This window comes from Tursiops truncatus, chromosome 1, assembly GCF_011762595.2.
Source record: "Tursiops truncatus isolate mTurTru1 chromosome 1, mTurTru1.mat.Y, whole genome shotgun sequence".
Taxonomy (NCBI): Eukaryota; Metazoa; Chordata; class Mammalia; order Artiodactyla; family Delphinidae; genus Tursiops; species Tursiops truncatus.
In genome coordinates, this window is record NC_047034.1 from 78,866,812 (window position 1) to 78,894,253 (window position 27,442).

The window sequence follows — 27,442 nt, forward strand, 5'->3', positions numbered from 1 at the left end:
GGGGAGGAGAAAGCCGGGCTTAGGCCAGGGTTGCTCCGGGAGATGACCGCCATCCACGGCAGGGACAGCAAGCTCTCCTTCTGGCCTGTCTCGGGCCAGACTGAGGCCTTATTATAAATGCTGCTGCTCTTTAGAACAGGGATGGACCCCTAAAGGGAAGAAGATGTTCCAGACTTACTCTAGACCCCCAGACGTTGAGATCAATCTGAATACCTCAATCCAGTCTTCACTGCAGCAGGAAAATATCCTCAATCCGGGAGAATCTCCTAATGCAGGAAGCGTGTCTTAGTGTGTACAACATGCCCACATGTGTGGGGCATGTCAAGTCGCAGATGATAAGTCATGGCAGCAAGTAATGTTGGAAATATGTGGCAGAGTGGGAAATCTGTCTGTCCCAGCAGCCCTCAAGCTAGATGTGCCTTTCAGGCAAAGGTGATGGAGGAGTCATGGGAGATGTGAGGCACCTCTTCCTTTTGTTAAGTGGCCTTTTCTGCTCAGTTCCAAACCTGGCTCAGGGGCCAAGAGTACAGTTGTGACAGGACTGACCAGTGGGGGCAAAAAGAATAAGATGTTCTAAGATGCTCAGATGCAGACAGACCCTCCATCTGTTTTAGAAACCATCAGCATCATATGGTCACTGATTCCCCAAATGCCATTGGCCCCAGGGGATGGGAGAGGGCTTGTCCCAGGGAAGGTTCATGGCAAGAAGATCAGGAAACTCAGTATGTGTCTGGAGCACATTGGTCCCCGAAGCAGCTGGGTTTGCTATTTGAATTGATCAGATAATAGCCCCCAGTAGTAATTGCTCTTACTACTGACTTTGGCAAAGAAGGTTGATCGTGAGGTCGGACATTGAAGCTGGTGACTGACCTGGAGACTGAGGGTACTCTTGGATAAACAAACGGCAAACTCACATTCCCAGAAATCAACCAATTAATTAAATTACTGTTTATTCAGAAAATAAATCTAAGGGCCAATTGTGTGCCAGGCATCGTGCTAGAGGTGGACCACACTGGTCCCATCTACCCCAAGGCATCTTCCTAAGGCATAACCCTGGGGTTGGACAGGGACAAGGGTGGGTGTGGAGTTGGAGCCAGCCTCAGCCATAGGAAATATTTCAGTACGTCTGTTTTTATACTAAGAGGCGCAGATGGTATGAAGCAGAGGTCTGCAAACTATAGCCCTTGAGCCAAATCTGGCCTGCTGCCTATTTTGGTAACTCGTTTTATTGGAACAAGGCCACATCCATTTGCTGTAATATCGTCGGGGCTGCTCTCACGCTACCCCAACTGAGTTGAGTAGTTGAGACAGAGACTGTGTGGCCTACGAGCCCTAAAATATTTATGATCTGGCCCTTTACAGAAAAAGATCTGCTGTTTCCATGCAGAGAATCAGTGGTTCAAGAGGAAGTATGCTCGGCTTTCCTGAGCTCCAGATCCAAACCACAGACTGGCCTCCTCATTAGAAAGTCCTTTCGTCTTTGATATTTTAAATCTCCGTGATTCCAGCCCCCTGCTGGAAAATGCCTAAAATATCAAGTGGCTGTGATAGGAAGCAAAGAAGGATAAATGTCTTAAAGTTTCTGACCCCACAATATAGTTTAGAAGCCAGGGGAAGAGTGCAGGCTCTCAAACTGCATGGGGCCTGATCTGAATTCAGAACTGTGACCCTCCTCGGTTACTGACTTAAAGACAAAGGGTAGACACTGGGGGAGGTTTGCATGGAGTCTAGACTGCATCTGTGGAACACACCAACATCAGGTAACCTACACTCATTTATCTTAGAATTTGTAAGTATTTATGTATTTGTTGATTGATTTTGACCACAGATAGAGGTAAAGCCTGCAAAAACAAAACACACATTTGGGGTATTGTGAAAATCTAAAAATGTCCTTGTGGGAAAATTAAGCATTATGTGAATACTCACTTTTATTAGCATCTGGGTAAAAAAGTAAATATTTTTTTGTGGTACTTTTGGGCCCCTGGGGCAGGTGAATAGATGAAGAATGAAGGTCAGAGGTGTTAATTTTCTTGCACAGGGTCACACCACCGTGAGTCTGGTTACCCCAAGTAAGCCTCACTTAAAAGGCCACGTCTCAAACGTTCTACTCTCAGCTTTGCTTTTCAGGAGGAAGTTTGGTGTGCTGGAAGGTTGGGTTCAGAAGGTGGCCCCAGGACGCTGCTTAGAGCTGGGCTCATGAAGACTCTCCCAGGCCACCCTCCCAGATGCCTGTGTCCTCAAATCACACATGAGGCCATTCCTGGGACTCTTCTCTGGCCCCCAGATCTTTTTCCATTCTTGCTGGGATGCTAAGTCAGAGTTTCAGAGTATCCAAGAACTTGCCAATACTGAGTGTGCCGCGGCACCTTCTCTTGGATCTCTGCCTTCTTGGACTGTACATGCCATGGTCCAGGAGGGATGGGCTGGACAAAGATGAGGAAGGTTGTGGTGTTCACACAACTCATGAAAGTCAAAGAAGAGGCAGCATCTAAATTTTCTGGGAAGATTTCCAAGCTGCCAGTGGGGTCTGCAGTAGAGTGGAGGACCGTGAGGGAACACTGACATCCCCCAAGGCTACAGTGCCACTCAGCCCAGCCCAGCACAGGTTACTGAGGGCCTGCTTGGTGACAAGCCCATGTGAGTGCTGACTGGTGGGGAATTTGGGAGGAACAAGACCCCGCCTTGCCTTAGAGGCTCTCAGTGGGGACCGCTGGCCTGGCCAGCGGAGGGGCGGATGTTGCAGTGAAGCCTGTAGTAGGGGGATTTGAGGCGACACCGGAGCTCCAGTGGGCACCCACGGAGAAGTCCTGCCATTGGCAAGGCCTGACCACCTGGTATCCAATCACCCCTTCCTCACTCTTAAAGCCCCTTCCGACTCAAAGTCTTGGAATTATCTCCTAATCCTCAATCTTATAAAATGGGATTATCAATAGAAACATGAGGGGGTGGGCCTAGAATACCCAGATTATCCCTCAGAGTTATCTCTCAGAGTCAGAGTTCCCTCACAAAAGCCTTGGGAGAGAGGCAACCCTATGCCCATTTTACAAAAGGGGAAAGGAACTCAGGAAGGTGAACTGATGGGCCCCAAATCACACAGATTAGAAATGGTGGAGCTGGGAATCCCCTGGCTCTGGACCCTAGGTGTCCACAAGGAGCCCCAGGGAGGCCTGGAAGGGGAAGGCTGATCACAGAAGAGCAGCTTGGGGGCTGGGTCTCCCTCACAGTTGACCAGGATGACCCCTGTAGACAGGATCCCTCCAGCAGAGGGAACTGGTAGGGGCTGAAATTCAGACTGTGTTCTAATCCCTAAACCATGGGTCCCAGCATCCCGGGCCCTCTGGGGAAGGGCCTCTTCTCTAACATGCACAAGAGGGACACCGGGGGCTGGTGCTCGTCCCTGCTTGTGGGTGGACACATAGTGAGGTCAGGTGTGGGGAGGGATAGCAGATCCACCCCAGCGTGTAATGCAGGGAGGGCTGTGGACTGATCTCGTGCAAACCTATTTCGTTTTAGAGCTTTTCTTGTTGTGGCTTTACCTGCTTCAGTCACTTCCTCTCTTCATCACACGCCTAGATGAAGTCATCCAGCGGAACATTTACCCATAAAATATTTTTTCCAAAACCAAGGCAGGAGATGAAAAAGAAGGAAGATGAGTGACAAGCATAAAGCAGGTTGTCAATTTAGACATGTAACAAGATTGTCGCAAACACAATTTAGAATTATCCCCTTTCTACAGTTGAGGGCAGGATGAAGTTCTAGGGAAGAAGCACCCACAAGTATTTCTTGAGCATTGTGGGCTGAGTATTCATTAAGCCTGTACTCTTAAGTGACGACAGAACAATTAGTGATGAAACCACTGGAATTCATCAAAATCATAAATTTGTTTTCACCAACCTGAGGTCCCAATGAAGTTTAATATCTTTTCTTTTTCAAGTCCCTCCCACCTACTCTGTGAACAGTGAAATCCAATGTCCTCTTCTTTGCCCCCATCCTCATCCTCAATTGTCTGAGAATGCTGAGGACTCATAGTTTAAAGACAGAAGACCTGATCACTTGACTACTGCTGTTCATCTTGTTGCTTTTGACGATTCTCCAAGCTTAGGAGCTAACTTGGGTTAGGCTGGTGGTGTTCCCCCACGTGCCTGTCCTGATTATAGAGATTTTAGGTTCACATTCTCGTGTTCAGCCATCTTTCCCTTAAACGTGGCTGCTGTGTCAAGAAGTTGATTCTGGAGAAGCTTCTAGCATCAATCACACCATGCCATGTCAACACCAGACCTCCGCTGTAATTCTTTTGGCTCTTATATTGAGCAGGCTTCCCTTTTTCTTAAGTTAATTTTATTTCTGGGGCCCAAGTGTGTCTCTCTGTCCCTGGACCTTAGTTGGGGGCACCCCAGTCCCCCTCTCAGGTCTTCCTGTTTTCAAATCTTGGGAAGCAGGAGTTGGCAGCCTTAGCATCTTCTCTCCCAGAAGGTTCTTGAGCTCCTTTTACAAATGGATACAGCTCCACTTCAGGGTTGGATTTGCATGGCAGAGGATGAAGGGACTTGCAACCTTGCCCTAGTAACAGAAAGTTCTCTTATCTCCCAAGGTCAGAACATGGTAGGCCTCCAGGTTTACATAACTGAGGAAGACCTTCGAATGCCTTTTTTTCCCAGAAAAACTAAATCCCCTAGATGACCCGGAGTCTCTACTCCTAGAAATGAGAAAGTCAATTTTACCTCTGTTTTCAGAGAAGCCCTGCTACGTATACTAATAGAATACTGTGGCAAATTGGGGGACAGGACAATTGGGTGACAGTAAAATCCATACCCTGGGCTCCCAGCCTCAACTTCGCTTCCTAGCCACACCCACACTGTTCTTCTTGCCCCTTTTCCTGGCCTCTTCCTAGTAACATCATCCTTCAGAGCTGGGTTGGAACTTTACCTCCTAAATAAATCATTGCCCCACCACATTCAGTGTGTGTTATCATCATTCCCATTTTACAGATGAGGGCGCAGATCCAGGGCAATTAAGTCACTTGCTTAGCATGCCTCCGTCTAACGTGTACTAGGTCCAGGACTCCCACGCAGCTCCGAGCTCTTAAGTCCCCAGCGCCAGATGTGATTGTGAGAGACTTCAGACTGGTGTAAGGACCAGAGCGCCCAGTGGCCGCCACCAGCCCCCATCCCGGCGTCGCGCTGGGGGAGGCGGGGGTGCGGGGGTGTTGCAGAGGGACCGCCGGGTCCTCAGAATCTCAGGGCACTCGGCGAAATAAAGCCCGGGCTAAGACGGCTGGGGACACCCTCGCCCGGCTCGGGCTGCCAGCCACGGGAGAGAAGGCGCTGGCAATGGCCCAGAGAGGATCCCCCGCAAGAAATATATCGCGTGCTGACATTTTTATGACCTGGGCCCGCTTACAAAACACAGCCCGGTGCACAGCTCCTCTTTCCCTGCCCAGCTTGAGATCACATGCTCGGCCCGCGGCTGCCACTTGGAGTCAGGAAAGCCCATATATTTCCCTCCTCAGATAGGCCTAGTGGTTCTCGTCAGGTGCAGAAAGCCAATAAATCACCAACGAGGTCTCCGTGTATCTATCAGTCAGGAGGCTTGTCATCTTCCCGACCTTGATCCACAGGAAAGCCGCCAGCAGGCGGGGCGGGGCCGGGGTGCAGTGGGGGCGGAGCGAGCAGGGCCGCGGATACCTGGTGGGAGCGGGCGGGGCCCCACGAATGTTCTCAGCTCCCAGGGGCGGCGGAGATTTACACCTCCTCCCCCTCCGCACGCGCTTCCTTTGGCTTTGAAGTTCCACGGCTCCGGGTGGCGGGTAGGGAGGCCAGTCCCCCAGGCGGGGGCTTTAATATTCCCATCACGTCCTCAGTGCAGCTCCTTTGGGAGGAATGGAAGCTGTAAGGGAAGTTCTGGGCGACCTCCCCTCAAGGCTGGGGGCGTCTCACACCCACTGCCCTGTCCTGACATCCCTGCCGGACCCAGTGCGGACTGGCCAAAAACACAATGAAACAGGAGCAAAGGGCTGGAGTGCCAGGACCTCTAGCAGAGGGCCCCCTTGAGGAAGTCCCTTTCCTGTGTTCAGGTTCTTCCAGAAAGCTGTAGAGTGGATGTGGAATCTGAGGGACCTTGATTCAGATCCCACCTCTGCCACTTCCCTCTTTGGGACTTTAGCAAATGTACTTACGCGCTGTACTTTCACTTTCCTCGGTGTGTGAGTGGGAATACAAACACCTACCGCACGCGGTTGCCGGCAGTTAAATGGGGCAATACATGCAAATTGCTTAGTCTGTGACCACACGTCGTAGAGCCACAAAAAGATGAGAGTTGCCTTTTTATTATTTTCTTTGCCTATAAGATGTTGATTTTGGACTACATGCACTCTAAGACCGCTTCTAGCTGTAAGTTGCACACCTGGTACTGCTCAAGCAAAGGGGGTGTTGGGCAGGGCTGCTGACCAATCCCACCCAGCCAGGAGCCGGCTCAGGCCCCCGGGATCCCCAGTTCCCACGCTGACATTTACCGTGAGGATCCCAGAGCCATAGGTCTGGGAAGTCTGACTACGTTTGATGAAGGCCTTACTTGGGAGGCATTTGGAAGGCTCCTTGTACGTCCTCATCACCTCTGGGTGAGGGGCACCACCCGGTGCTGGATGGGAGACCCTGAGTTTTGGAGGTGAACAGGGAACTGCTCTTGGCCATGTGGTCAGCTGGGCATCACAGACTGGAACCCAGTGGTGTTTTTCCTCCCAAGGCCAAACCAACATGTTCAGGGACCACATTCACCAGGTAGAGGAGTAAAAGCAGTTTTTGATCATCTCCCATGTGAAAGCCATGGAGAACCAGTCATTTAACCATTCTAGGTCTCAGTTTTTTCAACTGCAAATTGAAGAGGTAGGAATATCAGTATTTTTCAACAGGAAACTGTTGGCATCTGGGGCCAGGACTGTCCTGCACTTAGAGAATGTTTAGTACCCCAGGCTGGCCATTAGATGCCAGCAGAACCTCCAGGCACCCAGGGACAATCAAAATGCCCTCATGTTTCCAGATGCCCTGCATTGAGAACCACTGGGTGATCCCATTTCCCCTCTAGTCCTAATATTGTATCAGTTTAGGAGTTCTGCTTCAGGTACTAACCAGTTACGCCACTGTGACTTTGGCCAAACTAGTCAATTTTTTATGAAATCAGTATTATAGGAACAATCAAACTTGTCCTGTACTGTCTATGTCACAGAGCTATGGTGAGGATATGATTTAAAAAAAAAAGGGGGTGTGAAAACACTGAAGTGGTCTCTGAAGGTAAGGAACTATTATTATTATGAGAAAATAATGATAATAGTACCTTATCAATAGGTTCTAGACACTGCATGTGTATCTATTTAATTCTAAAAGGAGTCTCTGAGGTAGGTTTTAGTATTTTCATTTTACATATGAAGAAAACAGATTAAAAGGGTAAGTGATTTGCCCAAGGCCATGCAGCTAGAATTTGAAGCCAGACTGTCTGAACACAAAACTCGTGCACTAAATAATGTCCTCTACCTCCTGTTCAGGTGGGTCAGAAAGAGCTTGTCCCAAGATCAGCAACGTTCTCTGTCCATGAGCAGTTTCATAGGAGCTAGGTTGTTAGACTGTTGCTTCCAGGGATGGAATGAGAACAAGGGGAGCCAGTGGTCTTAAGAAGGTCTCTCTTATAAGTCACCCTGCCCTCCTGCCTCCCTTTAGTGTGACCCTCCATTTTTTGTCTTTTGTGCCCTCCTTGCCTCCTCTGTGAGAATGAAGCTTCCTTAAAGTCACTTTAATCTTTTGTATAGCCCATCACTTCCCCACAGCTCTGTTCCTGCTGTCTACTGTACACACACACACACACACACACACACCCCACAACTAGGGTTGCTAGATTTGCCAAAGAAAAATATAGGATGCCCAGTTAAATCTGCATTTCATATAGACAGTGATTTTTAAAAAATATGTGTCCCAAATATTGCACAGGTCATACTTATACTAAAATATTATTCATTGTTTATAGGAAATTCAAACTGAATTTGGTGTCCTCAATTTGTCTGACAACTCTAACCAAAATCCATCATATTCCAATGCTCCCCAGCCTTCAAGTCTGTCAGCACAGAGAGCCAGAGAGGAACAGGACTCTGCACAAGACAGGCAGAGAGACCCCAGAACACAGAAGTCTGTGTCCTAAGGGCCTTCTTGGTCTAGCTAAAAACAGAGAAATCACGAAAGTTGATCTCAGGTGGCCTCGGCCTGCAGCAGCTTGAAGCAGGATTTCGGTTCCCAGCCAGAGGCTGAGGTTGTGTCGTGGCAGTGACAGCATTGAATCCTAGCCACTAGATCACCAGGGACCCTCCGGCTTTGCAGAAAAGAATTCCCACAAAGACGGAGAATAGTGAAACAAGTAAAGTGTTTATTAGGAGGAAAAAGAGTACAGTACATGTGGATAGACACATGGGTGGTCTTAGATAGACAGTTGCACCCTTGTGGTAGTTTAAATCACGTTTATGGGGCATTTCTTCCAGGTTTCCTTTGACCAATCACCTTGCTTTGCCTGGTTCTGAGTCCGTATTTGGTATATCTCAGGGTCCTCCCCTGTGTGCGTGCTCATCTCTTAGCCAAGATGGATTCTAGCAAAGAGGCCTATGGGTAGTTGACATCATTTACTATGAGGTGGCACCCCCTCCCTTCTTGACCTCCAGGGGCCTTTTCTGCACACGTGTAGTCGGGGAAGTCTCCTTGATTTCGAGAATGAGGAATATGTGGTCCTTTATCTCTTATCTGGTCAGGGCCCAGCCTCCTCCATCATCCTGCTTTTATGGAATTTCTGCTATTATGGAATTTCTGTCCACAGGGGAGAAACTGTTCAGCCTGGGGCCCATATATCTCCTGCCTCAGAATCAGCTGTTAGACACTTGTCTTGAGTCTCAAGTCAGCACCCTCTGGAGAGTCATGCTGGACGCCGTCCTCTCTGGCCACCTGATATCCACTCATTTCCCTCCCCAGTCCGTCCTTTTCACGTTCTCTCAGGTACCCTCACTTGCCTCCATCTCCAACGTTGATCCATTTTCTCAACAATTTGCGTCTGAAGGACTGCAACAACCTCCTACCTGGGCTTTCCGTTTCCATTCTTGATTTTGACTGTCCATCCTCCACACTGATACCAGAGTGAAACTGCTTTCTTTTGAAATGAATGTTTCCTCTGATGAGCATAGTAATCCATGTTCATTGCAGAAATATTAGAAAATTCCCACAGGAATAAAGGAAAAAATTCTAATCTTCCCTGGTTATTCTTCCACTCAAAATTTGTGCCAGGTTCTCATTTTCTACGCCATATGATCCGAACTCCAATATTGAGTAATCAAGTAAGACCCTTGTGATTTAGCATCACCTGCTTCTCCTGATTCTGCCTGACACAGTCTAGCTCATACCCCAAACTCCAGCCATACAACAGCCTTCCAGTCCCCTACACAGTGACCCATGCTCTTTGTCTAGGCCTTTGCAAAACCTTTTAATTCTCCTTCCTGTAAGTGGCTTCTTCTGCTATGAACTAGCGAACTCCTATTTGTACTTCAGAACCCAGCTCCAATGTTACTTCTTGGAGCTTCGCCTCCCAAGGCAGACCTAGAAATAATCTCCTTAGTGCTCCCATAGTCATCTATGCTTTCACAGTACTTGTCAACACCTTTCTTATGGGTTTTTTAAAAAATGGTATGTTGAAATTATTTCTTTACACATATGTCATCCCATCTAAACTGTGAGGTTCTTAAGAGTAGAGACTGGGCTTACCTGGTGGCGCAGTGGTTAAGAATCTGCCTGCCAGTGCAGGGACACGGGTTCCATCCCTGGTCAGGGAAGATCCCACATGCCATGGAGCAACTAAGCCCGCGTGCCACAACTACTAAGCTGGTGCTCTAGAGCCCATGAGCCACAACTACTGAGCCTGCATGCCACAACTACTGAAGCCCTTGCGCCTAGAGCCTGTGCTCGGCAACAAGAGGAGCCACCGCAATGAGAAGCCCGCACACTGCAATGAAGAGTAGCCCCCGCTCGCCGCCACTAGAGAGAGCCCACGTGCAGCAACAAAGACCCAACGCAGCCAAAAATAAACAAATGAATAAATTAATTAAAAAAAAAAAAGAAAGAGTAGAGACCTTGTATCTCTGAAGCCTAGTAAAATGCCTGACCCAATTAGGAGCTCAATAAAATGCTTGTTAATCATTAAATTACTTAATTAGTGGTGCCCTTTCCTTTCTCACATCCTTCACGCATTCCACCAATGGCCTCATACAAATTGTTCTACCAGTTAAATAGCTGATTTAAATGCTGTTGTTGCTTAACTCTTGCCAATCCAAATACAGTATAAACATTTGTAATTTTCCACAGTGGCTATTTCAGGGCTAGGCATAAATATTTGCTGAATGACTGAATAAGCTTCCCACAGACCTAGTAGGGGATGCAGCTCACAATAAATGGTAAAACATCCTGGTTAGGGATTCAGGGGTCTGGATTCCAGTCTCTGCTTTTCCAAGCTGTGTGAGTTACCATGGCTCACTGGGTCTTAGTGTCCTTGCCTATAAAATGTGGAGGTGGGTCCAGGGGTTCTCCTGGTCTTTTACATCTTTAAAGGGCAGTGAACTTATAAATAATCTTACCAGCTGGGACTGAACATGTTAGTGATGATGGCTAACATTCATTAACTAAGGGCTGTAAATGAATGCTTTCATTTGATCCCCCCAAAACCCTACTGGTTGACCACTATTATTAGCCCTGTTTTACAGGTGATACAATTAAAGCACATAGAATTTAAATACCTCTCAAGATTAATCAGTTAGTGATACAGCTGAGTATGAACTCAGTAAATCTGATTCCAGTCCTGGCTTCTTGAACAGATCTCAAAAGTCCCCGACATTCCCCAAGTCTCTAAACTCATTAACACAAAAGCATAAGTTGGGCTTCCCTGGTGGCGCAGGGGTTGAGAGTCTGCCTGCCGATGCAGGGGACACGGGTTCGCGCCCCGGTCCGGGAAGATCCCACATGCCGCGGAGCGGCTGGGCCCGTGAGCCACGACCGCTGAGCCTGCACGTCCGGAGTCTGTGCTCAGCAACGGGAGAGGCCACAGCAGTGAGAGGCCCGCGTGCCTCAAAAAAAAAAAAAAAAAAAAAGCATAAGTTGCCAGCCTCCACAGCTCTGTATTAGGCATGTAGGGTGTCTAAGCCCCATACTGCTGCTAGCAGGTTTCAGAGGTTACATGAGCATGACAGAGCGGGAGGAGCTTGGACCAGGAACTACAAAACCTGAAAGTGAGCCCCAGGTCTGTGTCGGGCCAGCTGTGGGAAGCTGGGGCCCCAAACTCAGTGAGTCTCAGTATTCTCCTCTCTAAAATGGTAACAATCCTAATCATGTCTGTACCTCCCACCCCACAGCACTGTTCTGAGGATCAAAAGAACAAGAGTACGTGAGAGTGCTTTGTAAATTGCAAAGTGCCACACAAATAGGAGTTATTATTATTTCCAGCTGGGGTTGTCTGGGACTACTTCAATAAGGGCATTATGAATGATTGATAAGACCTTATGTGGTATTTGTGCTTTAAGAGAGAACAAGTCTGAAGGCAAATGACTGAAACTCTGGTATGGAATGTTGGTTGCAGCATCTAGACAGCGGGATTTGGGCAAGTGAATAGGGGGTTTGGGCCCAAATCCAAAAGACCAGTCGGCTTAACTTGGATTCCAAGGTTAGGAATTGCTATTAAATGTTGATTACTATTTATTCATTGAACAGGTCAAAGAAAGTAATAATACTAGCAAATATTTATTTGAATGCTTACCTTGTATCAGGCATTATTGTAAATATTTTATATCTCTATATATTTAATTCTTAATCCAGTGAGATAAATATCTCTATGGGGAATATGACTATCCCATTTTTCCATATGAGAAAAATAAGGCTCAGAGAAGTTATGAAGCTTTTCTAGGGTCACACAGCTAATAAGTGGTGGAACTTGGATTTGAACCCAGGCTTTCTGACCCCTAAGCCAGAAGGAACAAGGAAGGGATGGAAAGAGGGAAGAAAAAAGGAAAGGAAAGAAGGAAGAAAGGAAGGATGGAAAGAAGGAAGTCTATATACTGAGTACTCCTCGGGTGTATTTTTCTGAGACCCTACTAGACAGAGATCTAGAACCCAGTAATGTCCAAATGAAACATGTCCTGACGGAGTCAAAGAAAGATCTTTGGGCCTATCCTTGCCATAAGGTAGAGCGTGTTCATCTTCACATCTATGGACTGCAATGCAACCACTACCACCGTGATGAAAATACAAACTGAGCGCTGTGGAAACGCGGGGGCGGGGGCAGGCAAGGGTTGGGGACTTGGCAGAGGTGATGTCTGGGTGAGTCTTCGAGAATTCATAGGATCCAGCCAGGCAGAGCTGGGGGAGGAGGCGGGAGACCACATAACGTGGGTGGCGCTACAAGTAATCCAGTAGTATTACATGGAAAAGACAGTGGGGGAGAGGCAAGGTATGAGGCTAAAAGTGCAAGTGAGATCCAGGTCATGTGTGCCAGGAAGACTCCCTGACAAGTCAAGAAGCTTGCGCTCCATCCTGTAAATGACAGAGAGCCATAAATGTCTTAAGCAGAGTTAGGTTTTTAATTTTGATATTCACTCTGCCTAGAGTAGGGAGGCTGGATATGATGGGTAGAGGGCAGGGCAGGAGATAGCAAGAGCGTTCAAGATTCGATTCCACTACTCCAGAAAAGAGATTATGAGCTCTATAACTAGGGAAGTCACAATACAGCTGACGAAGGGACTTCCCTGGTGGTCCAGTGGGTAAGACTCCATGCTCCCAATGCAGAGGGCTTGGGTTCGATCCCTGGCTGGGGAACTAGATCCCACATGCATGCCTCAACTAAGAGTTCACATGCCACAACTAAGAAGTCCACATGCTGCAACTAAGACCTGGCACAGCCAAAATCAATCAATAAATTATAAAATAAATAGAGCTGATGAAGAGACTGAAGAGATATTTAGGAGGTAATTTTAGACGCATTTAGTGATTGGACTGGAGTGGCTGGCGCTGGAAATGTCTCCGTTGATACCTGTGTTTCTTGATTCAATGACTGGAGAAACCATGGCACTGCCAGCAGGAGTTTGGAGTGCTGGAAGAGGGGCAATTCAGAGAAGTGGATTTGTCCAGTAGCAGACTGGAAGGAATAAACGTGAAACAGTGGGAAGCAGTCTGGGCTAGAGAGATTCATTTGATTCGTTAAAAAATTATTTATTAACTACAGTGTGTCAACATTTGGCTAGGTGTTAGACTTGGAAGTCAGGCTAGAACAGGTTATGTCGCAGCGACAAATAATCCCACATCTCCGTGGCTTAAGAAAAAAAACAAAAGTTTATTTCTCAGTCATACTACATGTCAAACATGTGTTGTTCAGGGGCTGTGTTCTGCATCCTCACCCAGGGACCCAAGCTGACAAAGCTGTAGCATCTTGTAACTTCAGCTTCTAGAACACGAGTCCTCCTCAGTCACCCTGGCAAGAGAAGAGAGAGACTAAAGAATCCCACATGGCCTTCTACCCCCTGAGCTAGAAGCGACATACATCACATCTGCTCACATATCACTGCCAGAGATGGTGTCATGGCCCCACCTAAATGCAGGGGCTGGGAAATGTAAAGGAACAAATATTATTTGTGGTGAGCATGACTGTCTCTGCCACGACAGTGAGAGGCCCGCGTACCGCAAAAAAAAAAAAAAGATACGAGCTAGGAGCCGATAGCCTCACTCAAACCAAAGGTCTGCAAGGAGGTCCAGGGTGACACATGTGCAGAGCAGCCGTGGGATAAAGACTGACGCTTCCTCTACATTTGGCGATCAAGAGGGGTCTGGAGAACATTTCAATAGACATGTTTCTGTGGAGTGAATATTTAACCAGATTATTGTTGTAGAAAACATGGTGACTCTAGAACTATGTGGGAAAGGGCTGTGTTCCCATAGCCCCTAGATGTATTCTAAAAGTAATGGTGGCAACTCAGGGAGTCCATCTGTATCTTGCAATATTATTTAACATGCTTGATAAATTTTTAATTGATGACTATCTAACTGGCTAAGATAAGACCTGTAAAAGTACAAGCCATGATCACTGAAACGGCCCTCAAGCTTTGTAAACTGTCAAACGAAAAGATATGTTTACCTATTATTCATTAACATCCTTGTGGAGTAGCAATATCAGCACTTGAGAAGTTTATCCAAAGTACAGTTATTGCTAACTAATAATCCCTTGGATCTAATTGGGAGCTCACATTTGTGGTTTCTTATTGTCCCAGGAGAAGAGGGTCTCATTACTTCCTTTCCTCTTAAGAAAACTGACCTAAGGAATAGATGACTAGTCCATGATTTTTTGTTGTTGTTGTACGCGGGCCTCTCACTGCTGTGGCCTCTCCCGTTGTGGAGCACAGGCTCCGGACGGGCAGGCTCAGTGGCCATGGCTCACGGGCCCAGCCGCTCCGCGGCATGTGGCATCTTCCCGGACCGGGGCACGAACCGGTGTCCTCTGCATCGGCAGGCGGACTCTCAACTACTGTGCCACCAGGGAAGCCCCATGATATTTTGACCATACAGCCGTTGAGAACTTCTGGGAAAGAGGAGCATTGAAGAGACATTTGTTGAGTACCTGTTACATGCCAGGCAATTCCCATACATAATTTCCCTCAATCTTCACAACCACTCAGGAAAAGAGATCTCTTTTAGCCTTATTTTATAGAAGTGGCAAAATTGAATAGAAGGCCCCAGTTTGCAGACTCCAGGGGCTCTGCCCCATTTGCTATCAGCTGAGTGGAGCCTGAAAGTGGGCCCCCATTTCTATTTCTCGCAGGATTTCTCAGTTCCCATCAGTCCAAAGCCAAGAGGAGGCAGATGAAAGGCATCCCGGACCTGTGGACAGCTGCTATGCCTTCCGAGGGATGGACTTGCAGCTTCTAGCCACATGCACGAAAGGGGCTGTTTCCATCTGCCCACCTGTCAGGCTTCCCCTTTGTTGGGCTTCTTTCCTCCTTCCTTGGAGTTTCTTCAATAAAACATTTCACTCCCTTGAAAAGTATCTCTCCTGGGCTTCCCTGGTGGCACAGTGGTTGAGAGTCCGCCTGCCGATTCAGGGGACACGGGTTCGTGCCCTGGTCCAGGAAGATCCCACATGCCATGGAGCGGCTGGGCCCGTGAGCCATGGCCGCTGGGCCTGCGCGTCCGGAGCCTGTGCTCCGCAACAGGAGAGGCCACAACAGAGAGGGGCCCGCGTACCGAAAAAAAAAGAAAAGAAAAGAAAAAAAGAAAAGTATCTCTCCTGTGTGGCATGAGGAGGGCCCAGTATGGTTCCATTTAGCTCACCGGGGATGAGGAGGCATCCTCCCTTCACATAACTCTCACAGCAAGTGGTATCTGTTTCCTCTACCTCAAAACTATGAAAAAAAAAAAAAAAAAAAACAAGTTCTGGTTAACCTAGTCTTCCAACCCACAGATCTCTTGAGTCCCACTCCCACAGTCTCTGCATCACCCTGGATCCTTAGACTCCTGACTCCCAGAAAGGCTGAAGGGAGGGACCGAGTGTGGAGCCACCTTCTGGCCATGCATTAAATCGCACGTTTCTTAGTAGATGCTTCAGGGAGGCAAGAGGCTCTGGCCTTTCTCTCCAGCGGGCTGCTGTCACCTCCCCACAAATACTCCTGGAAGAAGCAGAATCAACTCTGCCCAAGAACCTCTGGGGTGAACGGACACATCAGTAAATCCACACGTGGGGAGGGACAGATCAAACTTTCCAAACTGTACAGAAGTTTGGCTTTTGTCAGGCTCCCCTTTCAGCATCTTCCCTTCCCCATCCAGTGCCCAAGGCTGGATCCTCTCCCTGTGCCTGTTTTAGTCTTTCTTCTTTAAACTCCACCAAAGGACTGACCAGAGTCATCTGGGAGGCTAAGAAAGCACAGATTGTTGGGGCCCATGCCCAGAGTCTCTGATTTGCATTTCACTGAGAATTTACATCTTACTGAATTTCCATTGGTTCTTAACACCGGTTGCAAATTTGAATCACTGTTTAAAACTATATATATATATATATATATATATATATATATATATATATATATATATGGCGTATATCTGTGTGTTAGGGGGGATTTCGCAGACCAATTAACACCCCCGCCCAAACCCAGGGCGATTCTAAAATGCAGTCAGGCTGAGAACCTCTCTAAATTCACACCAGATCTTCAACTCCCAGGGGTTTTTCATCCTGAATAAAGAGATTTAAGAAAATTTTCATCATAAACCAGCTAGACCATAAGAAATACATCTCTAAAGTTAAAATTTCAGGTACTTGTGCAGACTGGGGGAAAGGGTGGAAATTTATCAAAAGAAGTCAACCTCCCTGGTATCCCTCATATTACATTGCCTGCTTAAGCTGCCAGAATAATGGAGTGGTAACCAGCATGGAGCTCTGAAGACAGGTTCCAGCTCCAATCCTTCACTCACTATGTGACCTGGGCCAGCTATTTAACTTCTCTACACCTCAGTTTTCACATCTGTGAAATGGAGACAATAAGCACACTATTATATAAGGTTGTTACGAGGAATAAATGAAACAATTCAGGCTCTCACACATAATTAGAATTTCATCAAAGACAACTACTATATTACAATTACTATTGTTATCACTATTGTTCTTTTTATAACTCTTTGGAGCAGCCATGCAAGAGCTAGTAGATTCTTATCCTGACTCCAAGCCTGAGGACCCTGCTCTGTGAGTTGTAAGATGTGTGGATTTGGTGCCTGAGAACCTTTCCACTTCCAATTTCAACTCCATAACTTGTTACTGGTCTGTGATCCAACCCAACTACCATCCTTGTCAGAATGTCCACCATAATCCTTAAACGCTACCTGTCCAGACCTAACACATGACCTTGTTCCCTCACCTGCCCTCACATCCTGTGGGACCTCTCTCTAGGAATGGTACCTCCATCTACCACCTACTCAACTGCCCAAGCTAAAAACCTGGGAGTCATTTTAGGCTCCTCCCTCTTGTTCACTGCCCACCACCCACTACCAAAGCACCAACTAACCAAACAAACAATTACTTACCAGGTCCTGCCAGTTCTTCTCATTCTTAAACCAATCTTTTGTGCATGTCCTCTGCTGCTGCCCCTGTTCAGGCTCTCACACCTGGACTATTCTAACAGTCCCTTACTAGTCTCTATCACTAATTCTTAGTTCTCCTATCTCATGTACCATGTTACCACTAGGGAAAAACAAATATAATCATGCTATGCCCCTGCTCAAAACTCTCCAGTGGTTTTCTATCATCCATCAGGTTGAACTGGGCTTTCAACACAGACATCTACAGGCAACACAAACTCAGGGTATGGACCATTGGTAAAACAATATACACTCAGCTGTTTGCACTGTGACCTGCCTAGGTATGTGGCTTTTCAAACCTCTGTGCACACCAAACAAAACATCTCTCAGCTGCGAAGCCCTCAGGCCACCAGTCTGAACCACTCCTGGTCTATCATACGAATTCTAATTTCTTTGGTATGTCCTGCAAGGCCTTTCCTGGTGTGGGTCTTGTTACCTTTCTAGCCTTGTCCCAACTTCTCTCTCCTTGCACCTTATGCATGTGTAATCCTGAATTACTAGTAGTTCCCTGAATAGGTCATGTGCTCTTGCACCTCATGTTTTTGCTCATACTGTGCCTTCTAATAGAATTCCCTTCTTCTTGGTATCCTGGGCAAATCTAGTTTATATAAGATAGTTCAGTTCAAAGGTTAGCTATGCATGGTTCCCCAGACTAACTTAGTCCTCCCTCTCCTACTCCTATCTGCTAATCTGACAATGACCACATGCGTTGAAATTACTTATTTCATTTCATATTGATTCCCTCCACTAGTCTCATAAACACCTTAAAGCCAGGGGCTGTCTTTTAATTTAAGTATCCCCAGCTCTCAGTATGGTGCTTGGCATAGAGTCTAGTGAGTACACAAATGGAGGAATGGCATCAGCTAACATTTCAAGTGCTTCCTGAATTCCAGGTACTGACCTAAGCATCTTACATACATTATTTTGTAATCCCTGTATTGAGTATACCTAAATGGAGAGAAAAGAGGCAGGTCTAGGATGGGTTTATCTGTGTAATGTACACATGGGCTGTTCCTAAGAGCTTCATGCTCAGATGAAAGTGATTAAAAATGTCTGCAAGGGCAATGTTTGAGCATTTGGGATGCTCCAGAGTGATATATGATTACCCTCTCCTACTATATTGAAATTATTAATTTTATTCCCTATAAGGGAGTAAAGTCCATGAGGGCAAGTACTGCAGTTTCTGTCTCAAAATTCTCAGCACCTCATATCATACCTGGACACAGTGGGGCCTGTGTAAATGTTAGATAAATGAATGAATGGAAGTTCTGGTAGATCTCTTACTACATGTGTTCGGGAAGCTCTGAAATCCTGGATACAGGACTCTGGCAGGCTCAGTGTTTTCTCTCACTTTTCCCTTCAGAAATGTGCTGGGTACCTTGGGTATGTATATAGGTTATGTATTATTGATCATAAATAAATGCTGAATCTGAGAAAAAGGGAAAAAGAGAAAGATGGGCTAGAGAAAATGATATTAAATATGGCAAAGAAAGTAATAAATAGAAGAATAAGGAAATTAGAAAGCAATTGCAAACATGATTTGAAGATCAATCTTCACATTTCACTTGCCACACCAAAAAATATTCCTGCAATTAAGCTACATGGCCACGAGATGTCAGTAAAGTAATAACGTGTCTCATCAAGATTTACCAATCTCTGGAATTCCAGACTACAACATTAGGCTCAACCTCCTACAGAGGTTTATAATTACAAAGTCCTTCCTTTGTTATAGTGATGGGGAAAAAAGTTTATTAAAACAGATAACATTAAGTAAACAAAGTAAGAATCAAACATATTATACTTTTCAAGGAAAATATAAAAGTACACAAATTCTACAAATACCTAAATGTATTTCTTGATTATGGTATAATAGCTAAAATTCCTAGCTCGAACTTCAACTGTTGTAGTCCTTTTAGCAATTTCTGTCTAAGATTAAATAGAGATATTAAAGTTGGTTCACTCACCTATTCAAACTATTATCAATTCTTTCCTTCCCACTTGTCATCCTGGCCCCCTTACCCCCAACCTCCATCCTACCCCTCACTATACACACACAGCTGCATGACACTCAGAGTTTGCTGTAGAACCTTCTGTGTAGAACATAATAAATTAATGCTTACTTCCATAGCTAATTCTCATGCAATTCCCTGAGTGAATCTCTTTTAAGTATGTCTAATTTACATCTTCTTCACATGAGGAAAATAAGATAATCCAGGTAAAGTGTTATAATTTCATTCCCCAACTGTCTGATCAATCATATTAGGCTCTCTCTCTGTCCTCCCCCAACCCCATTATGTTTTAACAACATCTTCATGCTTTAATTTTTTGGAAGCTGTACAGTGCTGAATTTTACTCATCAGCCCCAGTTCAAGGTTTGGCTTTAGTAATCCCCTTGCAGTTGACAGTGAGGTAGTGGCCAAGCTTTGACCTCTGAGCCAGACAGAACTGAATTTACGTCTTAGTTCCATCGTTTCTTTCTGCCTTTGTGAAAGGTAAGTGTATCCTTCAGAATAGGAAAGGTTATGTTGCATAACAAGCAGCTCTAAAATGTCAGTGGCTTGAAACAAAAGGGTATTTCTCACTCACACTGCATGTCCAGATCAGGTTGGCAGAAAACCTCTGCTCATTCTAGGCACTCAGGGACCCAGGTTTTTGCAGCCTCCTTCCTCTACATGGCATAAGATGTCTCAAGTTATCCACAGTCATCTCAGTTGGCAAGGAGCTGAGTCAGAGGGTTTTGTATTGTCATCTAAATACTCTGGCTCACGGTTGTTCTGGACACAATTCATTGGTCAGGGCTTATCATATGGCCGTGTCTAGCTTCGAGGGTGTGAGGAAGTACAATGTTCTATGTCTCCAAAGGAAAGGTGAGCTGAATATTGGCCAGCAGTAGAAATACCTGCTAGCGTCTGGCTTCAGTCTCCAAAATTAGTGCTGCCTTCTTAATAGGGCAGAACATACTCATCCCCTCCCCAAGGAGGCAGCTGAAATATCCCAGGTCAGGTATTAAATTCAAAGTCTAGGATCTCTGAATGAAGCATAGAAGTCTCTTCCTCATGGTATCTTACATTTTAATTTTTACGTCAGGTCTGGATGTGGCATCTTTTTATCTCAAGAGGTATGAACTAAAAATCCAAGTGATCTGTCCCCACTCCTCAATTCATAGTGATAGACTAGGGGCATGGTAACCTCAATAAACACCTCATTCAGAAAAAAAGGAAGAATGGAGACACACAGCAAATACTGGCCTGCAAAAATTCTGAACCCTATTGGGTTAACCTTTTGAGGCTCCCTGCTTGGAGTGGAAATGTACTTTGATTAATCTTTGATTCATCAGGTTGAAAGAGCTCCCCCATCCATTTTTCTCTATCCCTTCTGTATCCACCCTATGGGATGTTCTTCTTGTTCTTTTATCCCTCTGACTACATCTAAAATAGGCATTAGGGAATATGATTTCTTAGGGAACTGAGAATTTATCCCAGTCTACTTTCTGCCCTAGATGACTAGAAGCCCAGGTCTTAACAGTCACCATCTTTTTAGTCAAAGCCCATGATTCCTTGATGTATAACTCTCAAAACCTCACTGGCCTGAAACTCCCCATTTATTGGATTTCAGTTAGCTTTATGTGCTGCTAACCACACCCTCAGTCCTTTCTGAAAGATGGCTTCCATATTTGCTCTTTCTTTTCTTTCTAACTCCCATGTCTATCTCTAAACTTAAGTGTCACATCTTTATTTTTTATTTACTGGGTACCCCACCCTTCACTGAATATTTAAGACACTCTACTCCATTCAGAGGTTTTAACAACTGTGTATCATGACCATACCTTCTATTTGATCCTTCCCATAAGGCTGAATTTTAATTAGCCTTTGTTGATCACAGACTTTCTTATCCTTATCTTTTATGGTTAAGAATTGAGAAGCAGTTGATTTTGCAACCCTTCTAGTCCCTGAAGTTTTAAGTTTTCTCTAGCACCTTGCTACATATTGCCAACTAAAACCAGCACACACTACAATATTCTGTTTTCCAACCTCTCCTCATGGATCTGAAATTAATTAGGTGCATGATATGCCTCCAAAATGACTGAAGGTGACAGTTTTATCAAATGCTTTCCCATTAAATAACATGGATTGTCAACTTCCCAGCCTCCAACATCAGTTTTCTTACCACCTACCACCTGGTCTATAAATTAGCCAATGCCACACATTTTGGGGGTCGCATTGGAGGGTTTTTTTTATTGTTGTTGTTACAATATCACCCTTCTTCCAGCTCTAACATCTATATCAGTCATAATAGTCTAGGCTATGCTTTGGTAAACAACAACCCTAGAATTTTAGTGGTTTGAAACAACAAGGTTGTGGTTACTCATATACGTTCAATGCAGATTGGCAGGGAAGCTCTGTTCATTGTGATCCCATAGAAAACCAGCTGATGGAGGCTCTGCCACCACTCCCGAAACATGGGAGGCCCTTACCCTGGGTCATAAATGCTCCAACCTAGAAGTAACTCACATGACTCCCCCCTGCAACTCAATGGACAGAAGTAGGCACGTAACCAAACTACACTCAAAGGGTCATATCCTTAATCCATTCAGTGGTTTTTGCTTTTTACTTTCTTACCATATACACAAAGCAGGGCACTGGTGACAGTGTCTGCCGTACTACATGGCTCCTCTATGCACTTCAGTTTATTCATTTATGAAAAAAGCAAGGTGATATCGCATTTGTGTTTTGGAGAGGTTCCTGCTGACTTTAGTAAGGGGAAGGGATTGGGTGTGGAATGGGGAGTGGAGCACAGGTTGGAAGTAAGGAGGCCAGCTAGCTAGGAAGCTGCTGTGGTAGTCCAGACGAGAGAGGATAATACACATGAATCAATGGATTTGAAGATTATGAAGATCAGTCAAGATCGACAGCGACTAGAATAGGATAAGCTCCAACTCATAAAACAATTCCAACTGCAGGTCAACAGAAGAAGCTTATATTTTTCAGCATTGTAAGGATATCATACTCTGAATGACACCCAGGCTGAAACTGAACCACCAACCCAGAAAAAAGCAGCTTGACACACTCTAACACCAAAGAGTGAATATTTCAGAATGTGGAGAACAGCTAAAATTTTTTGTCAACTGCTCCCATTTAGTCTTGCTCATTGGGTTCTCGTTTAAACCATAGTTTGTAACCTCAGACTCCAAACCTTGCAGCTAGCTACTCATGGCTGTAATTTTTACCCTAAATTTACAGGAACAGATGCTGGATATATTTTTCTATCTCTCTATCCTTACACTGCGCTTCTTTCATTTTCCCCTCAAGGTCTCCTTTTGGGATTAATGAAAACTCTGTGTGCTGGGAAAGGAGGCCCTTTCCATTTTCTTACCCAAATTCCTCCCCTGTCAAGTTCTCTAGTTTCCTGTGAAAGAGTTATTGCCACAGAATCTTCAGATTTCATTATTAGGTTTGGTTTTGGTTAATGTCTGTTAATGGTCTTGAGAGAGGTGATAACTGCATATTAATGAGATTCACAAAGGAGCCAAATTGAAAGCTGTTGCAAACTCCAGTGGTGACAGCAATAAACTGGAGAGAACTGACAACCAGGGACAACAAAATGTGGTGAAACACACATTGTGGTACAGATACTTCAGGGGAAAGAAGTGGGAGTTCAGACATTTTTTTTTTTTCTTTAAAGGAAAGAAGCAATGTAGAAAGCAGCAGTCAATAGAAGGTCTTAAGGATGAAATGAAAAAAACAAATGCCAAAGTTGCAAAAACTTGTCACTGAGAGGGGAAGTTGAGAAGGTTGTGGTAATTCCACTGATATCCATCTCTGTCCTCCACCTTACATTTCTCCCCCATCAATGATGGTCACATGACCCAGGTCTAGCAAGTCAGTGTATCCTAGAACACAGTTTCTGGTTCTGGTGTAGATATGTAACTTCACTTAGTCTAACGAGACTGACTTCTGGGATTGTTTTTGTTTAACTGTAAGTTATACAGGTAATATAAACCTGTAGCTGTCAGGGTACACCTAATGGAGAAGCCCTGGCTGTGACTGAAACCACAAAGAAAAAAAGCAGGGATGACAGTGGGTGTGGTGTGGGGGGAAGAAAGTGAATGAGCTTTCTGGAACCAGTCATGCCTGAAGCTGTAAACCTTGTTCAGTTATTTGTATTAACAAAGTCCTTTCTATACGGAAGCCAGAAGCCAGTTTCAATTCGTTTCTTCATCTGCAAATGAAAGGGTACTAACCCAAGATATGTTTTCAAACATATTGCCTTTCTTCCTTTATATCATTTACTCTCTAGCCATACTGGATAACTCCAATTTCCAGAGTATTTTTGAGAAGTTATTCTTTTGAGGGCTTGCTTCAAGCAGTTTCCTTCTCTTGAAATGGAATAACACCCACCTTACTAGGTTTATTTGTAGAAAACCTCCCAACTTTATGATCCAAGTAAGACCATTTCTTTTTGGACATCCCTCCTGAACACTCAGCAGAATGTCACCTTTTCTTTCTTTGCTTTACTATATGAACAGACTAAGAGACTTTGAAAAAGAAGAACAAAGTTGGAGAATTAAAATTATTTGATTGAAAGATTTACTATAAAGCTACAGTAATCGTGTCGGTCAGGGTTCTCTAGGGAAACAAAACCAATAGGGGGACATACCTATAGATAGATAGACAGATAGATTTATACAGGAGAGAACCCTGACTGATACATATATTTTAAGGAATTAGCTCACATGATTGTGGGGACTGCAAGTATGAAATCTAAAGGGCAGGCTGGCAATTCGGGCAGGAGTTAATATTAAGTCTTGAGGCAGAATTTCCTATCCAGGAAACCTCAGTTTTTGCTCTTCAGGCCTTTCAAATGATTGGATGAGATCCACCCACATTACTGAGGGTAGTCTCCTTTACTTAAAGTCAACTGATTGTAGATGTTAACCACATCTACAAAATACCTTCACAAAAAAAAAATCTAAAAAAAAACCAAGAAAACAAAAAACCTTCACAGCGCCATCTAGATTAGGGTTTGTTTATATAACTGAGTACTATAGTCTAGCCAAACTGGCATGTAAAAGTAACTATCACAGTAATCAAGACAATGTGGTATTGACATGAAAACAAACAAATGGATTAATGGAATAGAACAGAGAGTCTGGAAATAGAAGTATACACATATGGATAACTGATTTTGATAGAGTTCAAGGGCAAACACAGTAGACCAATACACAAAAAATGAACCTCTCACCACATAAAAATTTAACTCAAAATGGATCATGGACCTAAATGTAAATCCTAAAACTATAAAATCATAGGAGAAATCCTTTCTTACCTTGGGTTAGGTAACTATTTCTCAGATATAATACCAAAAGAACAATCCATAAAAGGATAAGTTGATAAATTAGAGTTAATATAAAAATTTTAGACCCTATTAAGAGAATGAAAAGCTAAGTCACAGACTGCAACTGTCTGCAAAGCACAAATCTGAAAATGACTTGTGTCTAGTATTTAGAGAGAACTCTCAATATTTAACAATAAGAAAACAACCAACACAATTAAAAAATGGGCAAAAGGTGTTAATAGATACTTTGCCAAAGAAGATATTTAGATGGCAAATAAGCACATGAAAAGATGTTCAACATTGTTAGTCCTTAAGGAAATACAAATTAAACCTCAAACGAGATATTACCACGTACCTATCAGATTGAGGAAATAAAAAGACTGATCCTACCAGTGCTGGAAAGGATGGGGAGGAACTTGAACTCTCCTACACTGCTGGTGGGATGTAATATGGCCCATCCTCTTTGGAAACAAATTTGGGAGTTTCACAGATGGTTAAACATACACCTAGCATATAATGTAAACATTCTACTCTTACATACTGGCCCAGGAGAAATGAAGTCATTTGTCTAGATAAAGAGTTGTACATGAATGTTCATAGGAGCTTTATTTGTAGTAGCCCAACACTGCTGCAAACAACCCGAATATTTATCAGCAGGTGAATGGATAAACAAACTGTGGTGTAACCATAGAACAGAATCCTTTGCAGGAAAAAAAAAAAAAAAAAGAAAAAAAATATACTACAACATGAATGAATCTTATGCCAAATAAAAGAAGCCAAATTTTAAAAAAAAAGTGCATTCTGTATGATCCTATTTATATAAAATTTCTAACAAATGCAAACTAATGGATTGTGACAGAAAAGCAGATCAGTGGTTGCCTGGGAGTGGTAGGGAGGAACGAAAAGGAACGGTTACAATGAAGCCCAAGGAAACTTTTGGGGGGCGATGAATAAGCTCATTATCTCAATTATAGCGCTGATTTCATGGGTATACACATATGTCAGAACGTATCAAGTTGTACACTTTAAATATGTGCAGTTTATTGTGTGTCAATTATACCTCAATAAAGACGTTAAATAGAAAGTCAATGCAGGCTAATGACAGAGAATTTCAAACAAAGTAACTAAAGAACTCTTGGAGCTGAAGCCACATATTTTTCAGCCTGCAAATTCTTTAGAGGAATTTGCAATCTCAGGTTCTGACTGTGCCACTTTTAACTCTTCTGAGTCCCATATCTATCATTTGTAAACTGGGAGTAATAATGCTTTTTACTCTGCTGCCTACCTCAAGGGGGTCATCGTGAGGGCCAAAAGCGATAACGCACGTGAAAGTGCTTTGCAAACGACAGCACACTACACAAGTGTTAGCTATTCATTTAGTTCTTATGTAGCATCTGCATGCTACATAAGCCCAATATATACGCTTCATGCCAACTCAAGTCCTAATTGCCCGTATATAAAGTGTAATTAATTGTACAAGTTACTCCAATAGCACTGAAACCCAGTATTCAGGGCATGACACACCCTAAATACATAACAGATTTTGGAAAAATTCAGTTTCAGCCTAAACTAGGATGAAGGAAACAGACAGATGCCTTCACATGTATGCCAATCAAGGGAGGCCCACCCAAACAGGATGGAGTCCAGGGCAAGGGAACACAGCCAGTATACAAGCGTTTTTTGTTTCCTGCCAGAGGCTGTTACAGGGAGCAGTGACCCCATAACACAGATGGCCCTGATGTGCTGAGAGGCTCTCTTGTATTTAGAGCCAAGCTGACAGGGAGATTAACTGCTTTATCCTTGGCTCCTCACAGTAACCAGCCAGGATAATGGGGCCACAAATCACAGTCATTTAGCTAAAGTTAAAGGATGACCATAGAAATAGGTAAATAGGACTTCCCTGGTGGCGCAGTGGTTAAGAATCCGCCTGCCAATGCAGGGGAAACGGGTTTGAGCCCTGGTCCAGGAAGATCGCATATGCTGAGGAGCAACTAAGCCCGTGCGTCACAACTACTGAGCCTGCGCTCTAGAGCCCGTGAGCCACAACTACTGAGCCCATGTGCCGCAACTACTGAAGACCCAGCGCCTAGAGCCCGTGCTCCACAACAAGAGAAGTCACCGCAATGAGAAGCCCACATGCATCGCAAAGAAGAGTAGCCCCCGCTCGCCGCAACTAGAGGAAGCCCGCGTGCAGCCACGAAGACCCAACGCAGCCAAAATAAATAAATAAATAAAATTTAAAAATAAAAATAAATAGGTAAATATTCTCAGTGTCACCCTCTTATTCTCCCCCTTGGCATTGTTATTTATCTGATCTTAAATCACAGCTGGTGCTTTCCCCATAATTTGAATTCATTTGCAATTATTGAAATTTTCTCCCTAATCCTCTGCAGGGACCTTGAACATGCTGGACCCACTATTTGAGCCCAGCTTTCCACTGCCGACCGAGGCAGGGGGAAACGCTGTGGGGCTGGACTACTTGTGGGCAGGGCTGCGTAGGATCCCACACAAAAGCAGGGTGAGCATTTCCCAAGTGAGCTAGGCCTGAAAGGAGCACCTGGGAAATAAAGCAGGAAGTTTGAGACATGACTAGATGGGAGGAAGGACGGTATGGTGGAGGTATTGTGTGCATAGAGGGGACGAGAACAGAATTAGAGAAAAAAGTGGGAAGAAATCAGAGAATTAAGTGGCTTCGAAAGCTGGGTGGCCAGTAATAAGTCAAGGAATAGACGGATGAGAAATCTTACCAACAAATGTCTCAGACTGGCACGGCCTTTTGTTTTTTGGGGGACTCCATGAAGCTCACTGGCTGGGGCTGGTTTACTAGGAGATCAAGGGCATCCATCACCAAGGACCCCAGAGGTCCTTCAGCAGAGGCTTCTCTGGCTGGGGATTTCCTCATCCAGCCCTGAGGCTAGGAGGTTTGGGCAGGCAGT

The 27,442-nt window shown here is 44.7% G+C and overlaps 1 long non-coding RNA gene across 2 annotated transcripts in view; it reads right to left on the reverse strand.

Annotated features, from left to right (window-relative positions):
* Positions 1 to 13,381: 13,381 nt before the first annotated feature.
* LOC109547405 (uncharacterized) overlaps positions 13,382 to 27,442 on the reverse strand; it is a 145,936-nt gene continuing 131,875 nt past the window's right edge. For both annotated transcript variants that reach the window (XR_002173188.3, XR_012333558.1), the window contains exon 4: positions 13,382 to 13,527. This is a non-coding gene — a long non-coding RNA (uncharacterized lncRNA). The remainder of the gene's footprint in view (positions 13,528 to 27,442) is intronic.